Source organism: Pelmatolapia mariae, linkage group LG3_W (genome assembly GCF_036321145.2).
Source record: "Pelmatolapia mariae isolate MD_Pm_ZW linkage group LG3_W, Pm_UMD_F_2, whole genome shotgun sequence".
In the NCBI taxonomy this organism is placed as follows: Eukaryota; Metazoa; Chordata; class Actinopteri; order Cichliformes; family Cichlidae; genus Pelmatolapia; species Pelmatolapia mariae.
This window is the reverse complement of record NC_086229.1, coordinates 32,294,384-32,309,734: the sequence shown is the minus strand read 5'-3', so window position 1 is coordinate 32,309,734 and position 15,351 is coordinate 32,294,384.

Below are 15,351 nucleotides of genomic sequence, written 5' to 3'. Positions count from 1 at the left end.
CTGAAATGAGTTAGACTTGTTTGAGGGTAGGAAATTCGTCCTTCGCTTAGATTTCTTCAGATTTCAAACTCTGGAAATGAACCACTTTTTTCTCTCGTCATAACTTTTTGTTGGATTTCCACAGAGACCTGAAAATTTCCATGACTGTTCACCAAAGCCTGCTGTCTCTTACGGTGAAAGAATGATATCGATACTCCAAAGAGATTTAGAGTTAGAAAGCTTTGTTCGAGGGCACGTCAGGGCAGTTTTCTCTTCGCCTCTACTCAGTTATGTGCATTACAAGTCAAATATCTTTAATAATTCATATTTTAATGATAAATTGTCAACACTGAAAGATTCCCCCATCTCTTCTGAACAAAACGGTGTAAGAATGACTGTTCTAGCCCCTATGGTTAGGAAATAATGGCCATTTGTTTGAGGGGAGTCCTCACTATGAGAAATAGACTGCAGAAATCCTGTCTGTGCTGCGTGTGTGTAAAAACAGGTGCACCTGTTTTGGCGGGAAAAAGCACAGAGCCTCTCTGATTGGTGGATTCAAATTTAGCAGCTCCCAGGCTGCTTGACTGACCTAGAAACTTGGTTTTCTCTCCCTGTGTGTGTGTGTGTGTGTGTGTGTGTGTGTGTGTGTGTGTGTGTGTGTGTGTGACACAGAGAGAGAGAGAGAGAGAGAGAGAGAGAGACTTTTTATGGGAGCATCTTATTGTATGATTCAAATTCAATATATTTAGACTGGTTGACTGAATTTGATCCTGTGTGTGTCTCTCTGTGCTTGTGTGTTTCTATATTTGTCCATCTTTGTGATTGTATTACTGTTATACCTTTTTTACAGATTTTGTTTCATTTAACAATTACATTTGACGGACCCTTAGCATGTTCAGCATTTGTTCAGCTGTCCATTTTGCTTTTCCAATTTTTCTATTTAAGTTATTACTATTGTGCTAAGTCATAGCATTGCTGCTACTTTTCAGCATTTGTGCTAAATACAGCACTTCTGCTAAATCATACTTTTTCTGCTATTTTATAAGATTTGTGCTAAATACAGCATTTCTGCTAAATCATACTATTTCTGCTTTTTTATGAGATTTGTGCTAAATACAGCATTTCTGCTAAATCACACTTTTTTTTGCTTTTTTATGAGATTTGTGCTAAATACAGCATTTCTGCTAAATCATACTTTTTCTGCTATTCTATGAGATTTGTGCTAAATACTTCATTTCTGCTCAATCATACTATTTCTGCTTTTTTATGAGATTTGTTCTAAATACAGCATTTCTGCTAAATCATACTATTTCTGCTTTTTTATGAGATTTGTGCTAAATACAGCATTTCTGCTAAATCATACTATTTCTGCTTTTTTGAGATTTGTGCTAAATACAGCATTTCTGCTAAATCATACTTTTTCTGCTTTTTTATGAGATTTGTGCTAAATACAGCATTTCTGCTAAATCATACTTTTTCTGCTTTTTTATGAGAGTTGTGCTAAATACAGCATTTCTGCTAAATCATACTATTTTCTGCTTTTTTATGAGATTTGTGATAAATACAGCATTTCTGCTAAATCATACTTTTTCTGCTTTTTTATGAGATTTGTGCTAAATACAGCATTTCTGCTAAATCATAGGGCACCTGTAACCGGAAGGTTGCCGGTTCGATCCCCGGCCTCTCTGTCCCGGTCGTTGTGTCCTTGGGCAAGACACTTTACCCTACCGCCTACTGGTGTTGGCCAGAGGGGCCGATGGCGCGATATGGCAGCCTCGCTTGTGTCAGTCTGCCCCAGGGCAGCTGTGGCTACAACCGTAGCTTGCCTCCACCAGTGTATGAATGTGAGCGTGAATGAATAATGTCATTGTAAAGCGCTTTGGGTGCCTTGAAAAGCACTATATAAATCCAATGCATTATTAATATTATTATTGTTATTAATTATTCATATTTTTTTTTTAAAAAAGAAAACACTTGACGATTCCCCCATCTCTTCTGAACAAAAAAATGTTAGACCTGAGACCTGAAATTTTCCTGACTGTTCACCAAAGCCTGCTGTGTCTTACGGTGAAAGAATGATATAGAGACTCCAAATAGATTTAGAGTTAGAAAGCGTTGTTTGAGGGCAAGTCAAGGCAGTTTTCGCTTCGCCTCTACTCAGTTATGGTGCATTACAAGTCAAATATCTTCAATAATTCATATTTTAATGATAAATCGTCAACACTTGAAGATTCCCTGATCTCTTCTGAACAAAACAGTGTAAGAATGACCGTTCTATCTCCTACGGTTAGGAAATTATAGCCATTTGTTTGAGGGGTGTCTTCACTATGAGAAATAGACTACAGAAATCCAGTCTCTCTCTATGCTGCGTGTGCAAAAGCCTGCACTTGGAGCACCGGTTTTGGCTGGAAAAAGCACATAGCCTCTCTGAGTGGTGGATTCAAATTGAGAAGGTCACAGCTGTTTGACTGACCTAGAAACATGCTGTTAACAGCCCCTCTCCACTTGCTGCTGCTGTCTGTGTGTGTGTGTGTGTGTGTGTGTGTGTGTGTGTGTGTGTGTGTGTGTGTGTGTGTGTGTGTGTGTGTGTGTGTGTGTGTGAGAGAGAGAGAGAGAGAGAGCCTTTTTATGGGAGCATCTTATTGTATGATTTTAATTCAATATATTTAGACTGGTTGACTGAATTTTGTCCTGTGTGTGTCTCTCTGTGCTTGGGTGTTTCCATATTTGTGATTGTGTGACTGTTATACCTTTTTTTTACTGATTTTCTTTCCTTTAACAATTACTTTTAAGGGACCCTTAGCATATTCAGGATTTTTTCAGCTTTCCATTTTGCTTTTCCAATTTTATCTATTTAAGTTAATACTATTGTGCTAAGTCATAGCATTTCTGCTGCTTTTCAGCATTTCTTCTAAATACAGCATTTCTGCTAAATCATACTATTTCTGCTTTTTTTATGAGATTTGTGCTAAATACAGCATTTCTGCTAAATTATACTTTTTCTGCTTTTTTCTGAGATTTGTGCTAAATACAGTATTTCTGCTAAATCATACTATTTCTGCTATTTTATAAGATTTGTGCTAAATACAGCATTTCTGCTAAATCATACTATTTCTGCTATTTTATAAGATTTGTGCTAAATACAGCATTTCTGCTAAATCATAGTATTTCTGCTACTTTTTAGTATTTGTGCTAAAGGCAGTATTTCTGCCAAATATTATTATTTCTTCCAAATAATAGTATTTATGCTAAGTTATTATGTTTCTCTTAAGTCACAATTTTTTTGCAAAGATGTTATGTTACTGCTCCATGTCTGAAATACATTACAGAAATCCCACGTCTCTGTCGGTGTGAGCAAGGGATGCAGCTGCATTGACAGGAACAACTATATAGCCTGATGAAACAGACAGAAGTGGCAGCTCTGATTGGTGGATTCAAATTGAGCAGATCCAGGCTTTTTGACTCTCATAGATACAGCATAAAATATAAAGCTGAAGAAAAAAAAACTGAGTAAGCCGATGTCAGTGTTTGAAAAAGTTTTTGAACTTCTAATAACTTTACAGAAGCATGTCTGTGTCTGTGTGTGTGCTTGTGTGACTCAATTTTTATTTGTTGGTGACCAGCATCCATTAGTGGATTCAACTTGACCAGATTCAGACTGATTGACTGGCATAGAAACACACAGGACACTTCATGCTCTGTTTGTCTCTGTGTGCCCTTGTGTGTGTGTGTTTGTGTGTCTGTGTGTTTATGCTTGCATCTATGTTTGTACACATTGTTTTCTGAACATGGGTTATGTGTCTGTGTGTGTGTGCGCGCGTGTCCCTATTTGTAAACATTGCTAGGCAGTCATTTTTGCCTTAGCTTTGTGTATCTGCTGGTAGTTCCTTTGTAACTTTCTAAAATTTCTGCTAATTTTTCACAGTTGAACAACAAATAATCTTTTCTAGGTTTGTGCTACATATGAACATTTCTGCTGTATTACAACACTTCTGCCATGTTGTACTTTTCTATTTCTATTTTCTATTTCTGCCAAGTTACTATTTTTCTGCTGAGTTATAATATTTCTGCTAATTTCTCCTTTGATACTGTCAGGAGATTTATTCTAAAACACTTCTTCAGTTGAGAATCAGAGAGGAGAAACACACACTGCAGTTAGTTACTTGCAAGCAAGGGCAGCCACAGAACTCACACAGAAGTGCGGGCTCTGAGACTCGCGCCGTGCCACTGCCCTGGTCTTTATTTATACATCAGTGGGTGTTTGTTCCTTACATTGGAATGTGGATGTTTAGGTGTGTGTGTGTGTGTCCATAACCAACTTCCTAACCTGCTGGCCTGAACGTCCAGCAGTTCATCTAAACAAAATGCACTTAGAGTAAAACAGACATAGATACGTTTATCCTGCCATAAAACAATAAAAGAAGGTACGACCTCTCCCATACTCCCAGGATGTGGGTGGGAAAACCAGAACACTCTGGAATCAAACAAGCTTCTTAGGATGAGACATTCTTTCAGGATACTATCAACTACATACTTCTAAACACTAATGATTACATGCACATTCTACCATAAGTAAACCTATATAATTAAAAGCTAATACTGGCATTATATTTGACATTTTATTAACAGATACAGTATTTTTACAAACGTATTATGTTTCTTCTTAAGTTTGCGTGTGTGTGTATGTTTCTGATTTTGTGCTGTTCTTTCTTGTTTTTCTAAACTTTTTGCCAGTTTGCCTTAGTAGAGCAACAAATACTTTTGAGCAAAGTTTACCAGCGGTTAACTTATTTTCAGCTGGTAATATTGATTTTCCAATATTCCTGCTAAGTTACACATTCCTACTAAATCGGCTGCCAAGTCCCCAGGCAGCCAATCATCTATGAGGACTGGAACATTCAAGTCGCATATCCGGGCCTGCACGACTTCCCAGCCAGGCAATTGTCTAAGTTATATATGTTTAATAATTCATATTTTAAATATAAACAACACTTGAAGATTCACCCATCTCTTCTCAACAAAACAGTCTAAGAATGACAGTTCTAGCCCCTACGGTTAGGAAATGTACACACAGCACACAGTCCGACACATAACACAACAGCAGAGAGAGCACAGGCTTTAAGGTGGTGAGGCGTGATTGCAGATGACGTCAGGTGCAACCACATCTCTTGCAGCGGCACTGCAGGCCACACAAAATATTTATGTAGATATTTTGCGAATATTTATTATTCATTTTTAAGAGCATAGTGCTTTTTTCCAATTATTTCTTTAAATTCAGGTCAAGGTTCTATATGCCCCGAAAGCCCAAAGGTGACATAAGGATCAGTTTTTGTTTGATACATGGATAATTTAAGTTCAGCTTTTTAATTCTTTTAAGAGAGACCTTCAACTGGATGCTTTTATTTTATTTTTATTTTTTTTAAGAGTTCAAAATGTCCATTACACGGATAAAATTTCATTTACTTTGTAGCATTTCATGGATATCATACGCAACACACTATAGTTGTTTATACAAAGCATAAAGGTAAAAAACAATGTGTGCAGTGTTATCTTCATTTTAGATGTCAAAAAGTATTTGTGGCTCCCAGTGTTTTCTTTTCCGTGCAAACCAGGTCCAAATGGCTCTTTTGTCTTAAATGTTGCTGACCCCTGGTTTAGATGATTGTCTTTAAAACCCTCACTGAAGAGTCTTGCTGGAGACAGCCGCACCTTTACCTCACTGCAGCAGGGGTGAAGAAGTGGGTGCAAGTCCATTTAGGTCAGAATTCATATGATTACAACCAATATGTATTAGAATAAAATAAATAAATGTGCAATGAACATGTCAGGAGTCACTGTTAAAAAGTCTCATGGCAGTGGGGTTAAAGGATCTCTTGAACCTCTGATTCCTGCAGTGCAGTGAGGTGAGCCTCTGCAGCTCCTACTATCCTGTGAGTATGCTCAGGTGAACATCAGCACCAGCCCCTTGGTGTTGTTGTTCAGGAGAAGACAGTTCTTATTACTCCAGCCAGTTAAGTAAATTTATCATAATACACTACATTTTAACATAATTACCTTATATTTTTTTATGACTTTTAACCATTATTTCAAATTCAAATAATCCTGTTTGAAATATTTATTAAACTTATAGAATTAAATTTCTGCTAGTTGTTTTCTGTTGCAAAGAAATCTAGTATAATAATATTTAAATTTACATATATATCTTTCACGTTTTCAATGCCAATTTTTTGTAATACCGGAGTTTCCCACTACCTGTGAATGCCTCTTTTTCATGTCTCCGGCTCACTCCTGCATCTCCGCCCACTCTCTGCTCGATCCCTGCCGGTAAGAATTGCTGCTCTGCTTCTCTTCTCTGAAATTAAATGTCTATAAGCTGTTTGAGTGATTTACCCAGTTGTTGTTTGTGCCTTTAAAGCTAGTCGAAGTATAAGTCATATCAAAGTAACACAATGGCTGCTTTTTTTTAGTGAAACGTTGTAATTTTAGTATTTAAACAAGTATTGCTAAGCTAGCCCTAACAACCTAAGCGCTAACGCCTAGCGTTTTCTATAGGCCCAGTGTGAAATGAATATGGTTCATTTGATTGTATAATACAGTTATTGTGTTGTTTTATTTGGTTCAATTGGTGTGTTAGTGTTTCTGAGTCTCTTAGGGAAGCTGTCTTTCTCCTCTTCACAAATCAGTCAGTTAAAACGGCCTCATTCTTTAGTTTGTAAGGTAATGAGCCACCATTTTAGAATCACTGATTAGCTACTGAAGCAGCAGGGTCGGCAACTTCAAAGGAGACATTTTACCGCCTCTGACTGAAGGCCACTTAAATGTAGCTATGAAAGTATGCTTGTAGCTCAGATTAACAAAAGTAGGACGATTTGCCATTAAATTATAGCTGTTTAAGTATGCTTGTAGGTGACATTCACAAAGGTAGGATGGTTTGGCAGTGAATGTTACCGGTCAGAGTATTTTTCTAGCTAATATTCACAAAGGTAGGACGGTTTGCCACTGAATTTCATGTTGTGCGCGCAGAAACAACGGTAGGATGGTTTCCCATGTAGGATGGATTCCCAGAACACCGGGAGGAAAAGAGTCACGTGCCTGTGCCAGTGTGTCTGTGTTGTGGGTTAATTAACAGAAGGGAGAGAGAGTGAGGATAAAACACAAAATATAAGAATATTAACATCTCTTAACAATTAATTTGAGTTTTTTAGTAAATTTTTAAGAACTGTTTAACAAACACTTGTTTGTGCAGGTTGTTTTTTTAAATAAAACCTACACCTGCAGCTCTGTTTAACATCTCACTTTTTGAAAAATTAATGAAATATAAAAAAGGCCGCCTTCAAATAAATAAAATGCAGCAGTGCGCCATTAATATTATTAGTATGATATGTAGATATTTAAAACAACAGCATATTAAATGATACTAAATGATACTGTGTGCAGGTGATAATATTTTTAGGGACCAGAATTTGAATGCAGACCAACTCAAATGTTGAAGCCTACAAATATATCATCCAAGCTTTCATTTATGATTGTTCATGCTTTGAAATTGTGATGTGAGAATTTGATAAAGTGTGCAGTGCTAGGTGTAGCAAATCATTGCTTATGAAATCTACTGTGTTATCTAATAGCACCAATCTAATAGAGCTATCACATAACTGAGAAACTTGTGTGGCTTATTACAAATGGATGAAACCACATATTACCTTAATGAAGACAGTAATCTTTAATAAGGTGTAGAAAAAAAAGAAGTATTTTTGTTTATATTCCAGCTGTGGTAAACAAAGAAGTGTACTGAATCTTTGGGACTACACAGAGTGATGTAGTATTCACTCTGATGCTGATCTGAGTTGTCTCATTTTGTATTTTTGTGCTTTGTCTTTTGTTACACAGAGTGAAAGAGATCTTTGGTTTTGCCTTTGCTGGTAAGTAAACAGTGATTGTAACTGAAGCACTATGAACCTGGCATTGCATAGCACATTTGACGACTTACATACAGTAGTTTGACTTTTTGTGATATGTTTCCATTTACTGATTGGCAAAAACACAGGATTTGTGACCTGTAGCAGCAAAGCCCCCACAGGGCCTCTGACTGTCCCTGAAAATGTCCCTGAAGTTTAATACCCCATTTATGTATGATTTAAATTTCTTATGGTTTATTGAATCCAAACAGTTAAATGTCAGATGTCTTTATCCAGGTGTTCATTTTGTACTTATGTTTGTGGATTTAAGTAGCAGACAAAACAATGAAAGTGTTTTAGGAGAGTCAGTATAAGTGCACTTAAGAGCTGCACAGGTATTGATTTATATTGTCTGTCAAATTGTGCTGATGTATTACATTAAAGTCAGAACACTGTAGAAGTATTTTGCCTGACTCGGTATAAGTAATAGCTTTAACAGTTAAGCAATAATAAAAACGAAGAGAACCAGAGGTGTGAGTGGACATTGTTAGGTACATTACAGCCAGTGTGTCCAATTGGTTTATTACTTATTTAGTGAATATAATGTGTTTTAAATTTAAATAGAAATGTTGCCAAAAAGGGACATTGCAAAATACATAAATATTCCTAGCAACAGGTACAATGAAATGAATTTTCAGTGTAATATTTTAAGACATTTCCTTTTAATCACAAAGCATTCTGCACCTCTGTTATTGTAACATGTCAATATTTACATGTATTTTAGGATTTACATATTCATATCAGACTAACCAAAACATGATGAGGTTTTCTTTTGCTTCTGATTTAAAGAATTACTTTGTACTTAATGTTTTAACCTAAAAGGACATTACGTTTTGGTTTTTCACACTTTATTAGCACTGACCTGTTGTAGAAAATGTTGGAGCCACAAGGCTTCTGTGTAGGAAATATTTGGTTTATCCTGCACTTGTGCCAACAAATATTGGTGCCTGTTCTTTGCATTTCTGTAGTAATAATGCTTTTATTACACTTGCTATAGCCATGTGAGACCCTGCAGTTCAATTATCTCCTCTTTAGACTAAAGTAAACTTTAAAAACCTTAAAGTAATTGAGGGTTTTACTAGTTAATTTGTGTCACAGTAAATTGGATTGTGTGTGAAGAGGCTCAACAGTCTGAATCATCAAACAGTGATCTGATGAATTGTTTCCTTTCTCTAGACTGCTGATCTGATCGTCTCAAGTCTGGTAAGTAAAGGTTATTCTGAGGTGCAATGCTGGGAAATGTTTCTCATCATAGGAGATTCAGTGTAGTGCTGTGAGTCAGCACAGCTATTGATGATCATCAAAAGTCATCAAATCCTAGAAAAGTCTGTGTAAACATTTCCAGACCTACAGAGGTCTTTAGGTTATTGTAGCAGCACATATTGTTTCACATTAGAGCAGCTCATGGACAGCAGTTTAGGTACAATTAAGTCTTCAAGTAGGGCCTTGTGGATTTCAAAAGCTTCTTTCCCCTCAATAATTAAGTGACTGTCTGAAATCTGCTCTTTGAATTAGTCTTTTAATTAAAGATTTTGTTGATGACTGGAAAACGTCTAAAGCACAGATACAGCACTCATTTCGGTATTTTATGATTAAATGATTTACAAAGAAATTATCATCATACTACATTTTTTAATTAGACCTTTAAATCGGCCATTATAAGTATGTCCTGGATTTAGTGGAGTGCTTATGGCTGTGTATTAAACATACCCCAAATGTGATTGAAATATGTAGAAACTGCTTTGTAGGAACCATCCATCTCACAATTTCTCATTTTGCCAAAAGTCATACTGAGTAAAGTATTGTTTACTTTTATGTTAACGGATCTCAAATCCCTGTTTCTGTGTACCCAGATATTATGATGTACTGTTGTCCCAGGTAAGTACACACAGAAACAGGGATTTGAGAACTTTGGGGATTAAGGAACATGTGATGTGGCATGAATTTTAAGTAGGTGGCCTGAAACTGTCTGCTCTAACCTTAGTGTGTGGGTTTTGTTGGACCATATGATATTTACAGTAAGTTGTTGTTTTAATAGAAACATCTTTCCACCATCATTTGTTAAACATTGTCATTCTGTTCAGTCCAATAATTTACTGTAGAACTCTTTAGTATTTAAAGCCCTACATGTACTGTATTTTTGAGATTATAAGGCATAATGTCAATAAACAAGTCTGTTTTTAAGGCAGATTAAGCCAAACGAAACAGTCAGATAAGTCAAGCTTTATTCAAGTCATTCACAAACAACTCTGAACACTGTTCAGTTTTAACACATAAAATACAGAACAATACACTCACTTTTTCAGTTCATTCCTCATCCACAAATCCATCAAACTCTTCATGGGTTGATCAGTTTGAAATCTGCTTCATAAGCATGTCTCTTAGCACGTGCTAGTCTGCGAGAATTTGACAAAAATTGTAGCGCTGTGTACCACAGAAATCCCGTTCGAGGTCAGTAAGCATAACCAGAATCGATACATTAGGCACATTGTATGTTTTTGAGAAAATGACAGGATTTTAGGTGTGCAATATAGTCTGAAGAATATGGTAAATCCAAGCATATTGGAAATGCGACTAATTCCAGGCCTTCTGTGTCTTACAGGTGACCTGCTGCAGAAGATCCTCTCTCTCTATCATTATAAGCAATTCTCTCTATCCTATCACTCTCCCAACTCTACCTAATTTGACAGCCATTCTATCTTGTATCCCTCTATCCTCTACTGCTCTATCTAATTTGACAGCAATTCCATCTTGTATCTCTCTATCCTCTACTGCTCTATCTAATTTGACAGCAATTCCATCTTGTATCCCTCTATCCTCTACTGCTCTATCTAATTTGACAGCAATTCCATCTTGTATCTCTCTATCCTCTACTGCTCTATCTAATTTGACAGCAATTCCATCTTGTATCCCTCTATCTCTACTGCTCTATCTAATTTGACAGCAATTCCATCTTGTATCCCTCTATCTCTACTGCTCTATCTAATTTGACAGCCATTCTATCTTGTATCCCTCTATCTCTACTGCTCTATCTAATTTGACAGCCATTCTATCTTGTATCCCTCTATCCCAAGCGCTCTATCTAATTTCAGAAATCCAAGTTTTCAGAAATCCAAGTTTTCAGAAATCCAAGTTTTCAGAAATCCAAGTTTTCAGAAATCCAAGTACCAGTACTTGATCTATCTGTTACAGAATTCTGAGAGATCTCTGCTCTCACTGCTCCTTCTTTCCTGTCATTAAACCCTCTCACATTCAGTCATTTTGCTGGAAATTGCAATTAGAAAGTTGAATATACAGTAGTAGAATTGCAGTACAGTTGAACTTATAGTAGAAAATACTTATACAGCCCTACATTTGTAGTTTTAACTTGGCATTACACTTTGGAATAAACACTGATAGTTTGGCTTACTGGTGCAATTACTTTGATACATTATATAAAATATACATCTTTTATAAGGTTTATTTGTAATAAAATAATCTGACTGTTCTGTAATATATTCAGAGGGCTATATTCACATAAATATTTTGATTCAAATACATTTTTCAAGTCTGTTTCATTGGCTATAACATTTGACTAAGTTTATACTATTATTATTGAAGGACAAAGCCTTTTTTGTCACTTAGTGTAAGTGTTCAGTTACAGTTGTCATCTAGAGGCTGCCCTGAGAACCCAGACTTCCTGTTTCCTGACTGCTGCAGAACATCCAGCTGAAGAATCCCCATCGACTGTCATCTGATCACCACACCATCACAGGTCCTTATATTTGCTTTAAATTTTAAATATCTTAAAGATTTACACAAAGTCTACTTAAAAGCTAAGAGTTTTATCATAGCCTGTTGATTGATTGTTGAGATTTATTCTGCATATTACTTTACAGAAGTATAGACCTATTTGTTATCCAGTCTGGTTAAAAAAAAATAAAAGTAATAAAAGTAATAATATACAGTTTTTGAAAAAGTTACAATAAAACAGACCAAAGTGTTTTCAAAGAACTTTAAATAACTTTTATACTGAGTTTGTATTTAAGTGAGCCTTTTACATCAATTCTGATAAATCTCTGATTTAATAGTTATTAAAGTCATTAGTTTTTCAGTGTTTACAGGTTGACTTTTGTTTACATTTGTGTATAAATACATATAAGGTCCAGTTTGTACTTCAACAAAATGCCAAGAAAAAGTCAAAGGTCACAGTCCCAGAAGCTTAGATGGCAAAAGCAGAAAGAACAGGTAAATGTTTCTCAGAGCAGTGAGCAGGTAAAGGTGTCTGTTACAACTGCTCCCAGTCCAGAAGTGCAGATCAGTGCTCAGACAGCTGCAGTGTCTTATGCAGATGTGGTAAAGAGAGGTGTTCGCTCAGCATGTGTGCCAGATGCTAAAGTACAGCAGGTAATACAGACTGAACCCCAGATAACTGTGCAAACACAGCATGATGAACAAGCTCCAGAACAGTCTCATGTACAAGTTACAAACAGTGAAACTCGTCCACGAGTGAGTAGCATCTGTGCGTCCCGAAGCCAGGCTTCTTCTAAGTATGGAAAGTACAGGAATCATCAATGCATGGCTAACAGTTTGGTTTTCCTGTCATTCTTACATGAGGATGAATTCATTACCAGAGCAGATCTTAACCGTGTTTTGGACAAAGGCCATGCCATGTATTCAGATGCCAGAAAGAGGTTTGTGAACAGCGTGTTTCTAGCCTCCGATGAGCTTCCCACAGTGGTCACCAGCCGCAGACATGAGTATCAAGTGGATATGTCTCAGTTAGCTCATTATGGCACATTTGATGGTACAGATCATCTTCCGAGCCTTGAACAGGGACTACAGTGTTTGGCTTCAGCAGTTCGCTACGCTTTGCTAGTCATAGGAGGAACAGTCATCGCAGTTTGCAGGCTGACTTCAGGTGAATATGCATATTTTGATCCTCACCCACGTAAGTCTACAGGAATGCCATTGTCGCTAGCTGTAAGTGGTGGAACTGCAGTTATGTTAAAATTCACACGTCTTAACGACATGATTGACAGGATCAAATGCTTGTACCGAATGCTTAGCACTGCACCAACCTGCACTTATGAGCTACAGCCTGTCGAGTTTCAGAGTGCAAACGCAGCTGACCAAAGAGATGCTGATGAAAACAGACAAACAGCTACAACTGTTCCAGCACCAGCTTTGAATGAACCTGAATTTGAAACCCCAAAATCCACTGAGCAGACACAGAAAACTGTGATCGACACTTTAGCCACTGAAGTGATGTCATCCAGAGTGGATTATTCAAATGAGCCAGCTGCTGAGCTGAACAATTGTCCTTCTGATTATTTAGAAATAGAAACCTCTGCATCTTCTGTAAGAGACACTCCGGTAACAAAAGAATCTGTTCCTCAGAATGATTTAAACACTGCCTCCTGTTTAACTAAGACAACAGAGGAACTCTCACATAAACTGTTGAAGCATAATAAAGAGCAAAGGAGAAAGATTAGGAGACGACTATTGGTCCAAGAAAAACTACCACAGAGAAAGGAAAATGAGAAAAAGAAAGAAAGACAGACGTACACTTTTGATGAAAGCTTTAAGGCAAAGAAAAAAGATTCTAGTAGAAAGTCTCATGATTCTGATCACAGTAAGAAAAAGAGTGTGTACAAAAATAATCTGTATAAACTCAATGCTACATATAGAGAGAAACAGAGAGAACATTTGAGAAAAATCTATAGAGATAGTTCTAAAATTAGAGAGAGAAAAAGAGAACGTGTCATAAGGATGTATAAAGAAGATTCTTTATTCCGAGAAAAGCAGAAGGAGCGTATAACAAGAACATATAGAGAATCTCCCATTTTCCGAGAAAAGCAGAAGGAACGTATGACAAGAACATATAGAGAATCTCCCATTTTCCGAGAAAAGCAGAAGGAACGTATAACAAGAACATATAAAGAATCTCCCATTTTCCGAGAAAAGCAGAAGGAACGTATGAGAAAAACATATAAAGAATCTTATAGACAATCTCCTATGTTCAAAGAAAAGCAGAAGGAACGAATAAGAAGAACATACAGAGAATCTCCCATGTTCCGAGAAAAGCAGAAGGAACGTATTAGAAGAACATACAGAGAATCTCCCATGTTCCGAGAAAAGCAGAAGGAATGTATTAGAAGAACATACAGAACTTGTGCTGAATTCAGAGAGAAACATAAAGCTTACATGAGGTCATATGTTTCTAACCTATATAAAGAAAGTGAAGAATTTAGACAGAAAAAACGATCTTACGTCACTAAACGTTATGGAGAAGAGAAACAATTTCAGCAGCAACACAAGGACAATATGAGAGAACGAATGAGAGTAAAATATTGGAACGGTTTTTCTTTTAGACAGATGCATAATTTCAGGTGTGCAATGAAAATAAAAAGAAAATATCGTCAGATGCATCGACCAGCTGAAAGTTTACAGTGTCATCCGGATAACAGTTTAATGAATGAGGCCATATGTTGTTTCAGATCAAACATTAAATCAGCACCATCTTATGTATGTACTGTTTGTCTGAAAGCTTCTTTTCCTAATCAGGTGAAAATCTGCAAAAGAGAAAATTACTCAAAACACCAAACTGTAGCTCAGCAGTGTCTAACTGGTAAATTTGTTCACGTGTGTGATGAAGCATGTAATGATCACTGCAGTTTTCCTGTTGAGAGAAAAAAGGAGTATATCTGTCACACATGTCACAGTTCTCTCAAAAGTGGACGCATGCCAAGGCTTGCTGCTGTTAATGGTTTAGAACTTCAGGATATTCCAGCTGAACTGTGTGATCTTAACATTCTGGAGAGACATCTGATTGCCAAATGCATCCCATTTGCTAAGATTATTCCACTTCCAAAGGGCAGACAAAGACTCATACGTGGTAATGTGGTGTGTGTACCATCTGAAGTCCAACAAACAGTTGACTGTTTACCTCGGCTCAGAAGCCAATCACAGATCATGAGAATTAAGCTGAAAAGACGACTGTGCTACAAAGGCCATCAGCTGTTCCAGACTGTCACCTGGTCTAAACTGATCCAAGCCCTGCGCAAACTCAAACAGATTCATCCACAGTACACAGATATTATTATCAGAGACGATGCATTGCTTTGTGATCCAACGTTACCTGATGATGACAGCAGTGATGAAGCCAGTATGGCAAGTGATGATTATAATGAAGCAGATTTAATGGAAATTGACAACTATGAAAAAGATGCCCTTTTGTGTGAAAGTGAGTCTGAAAGTGAACAAGATGTTAATATGCAATCCTGTAATGAACAACCAGAGGAAATCAATCCAGACAAACCAGAAAGTGATTTGAACAATGGAGGTTTTGCTCTAGAAAGTTGCCTGCAGCCTGTAGACATTTCAGAAGAGATTCTCTCTTTCACTGATAACACATATTGTGTGGCGCCTGCAGAAA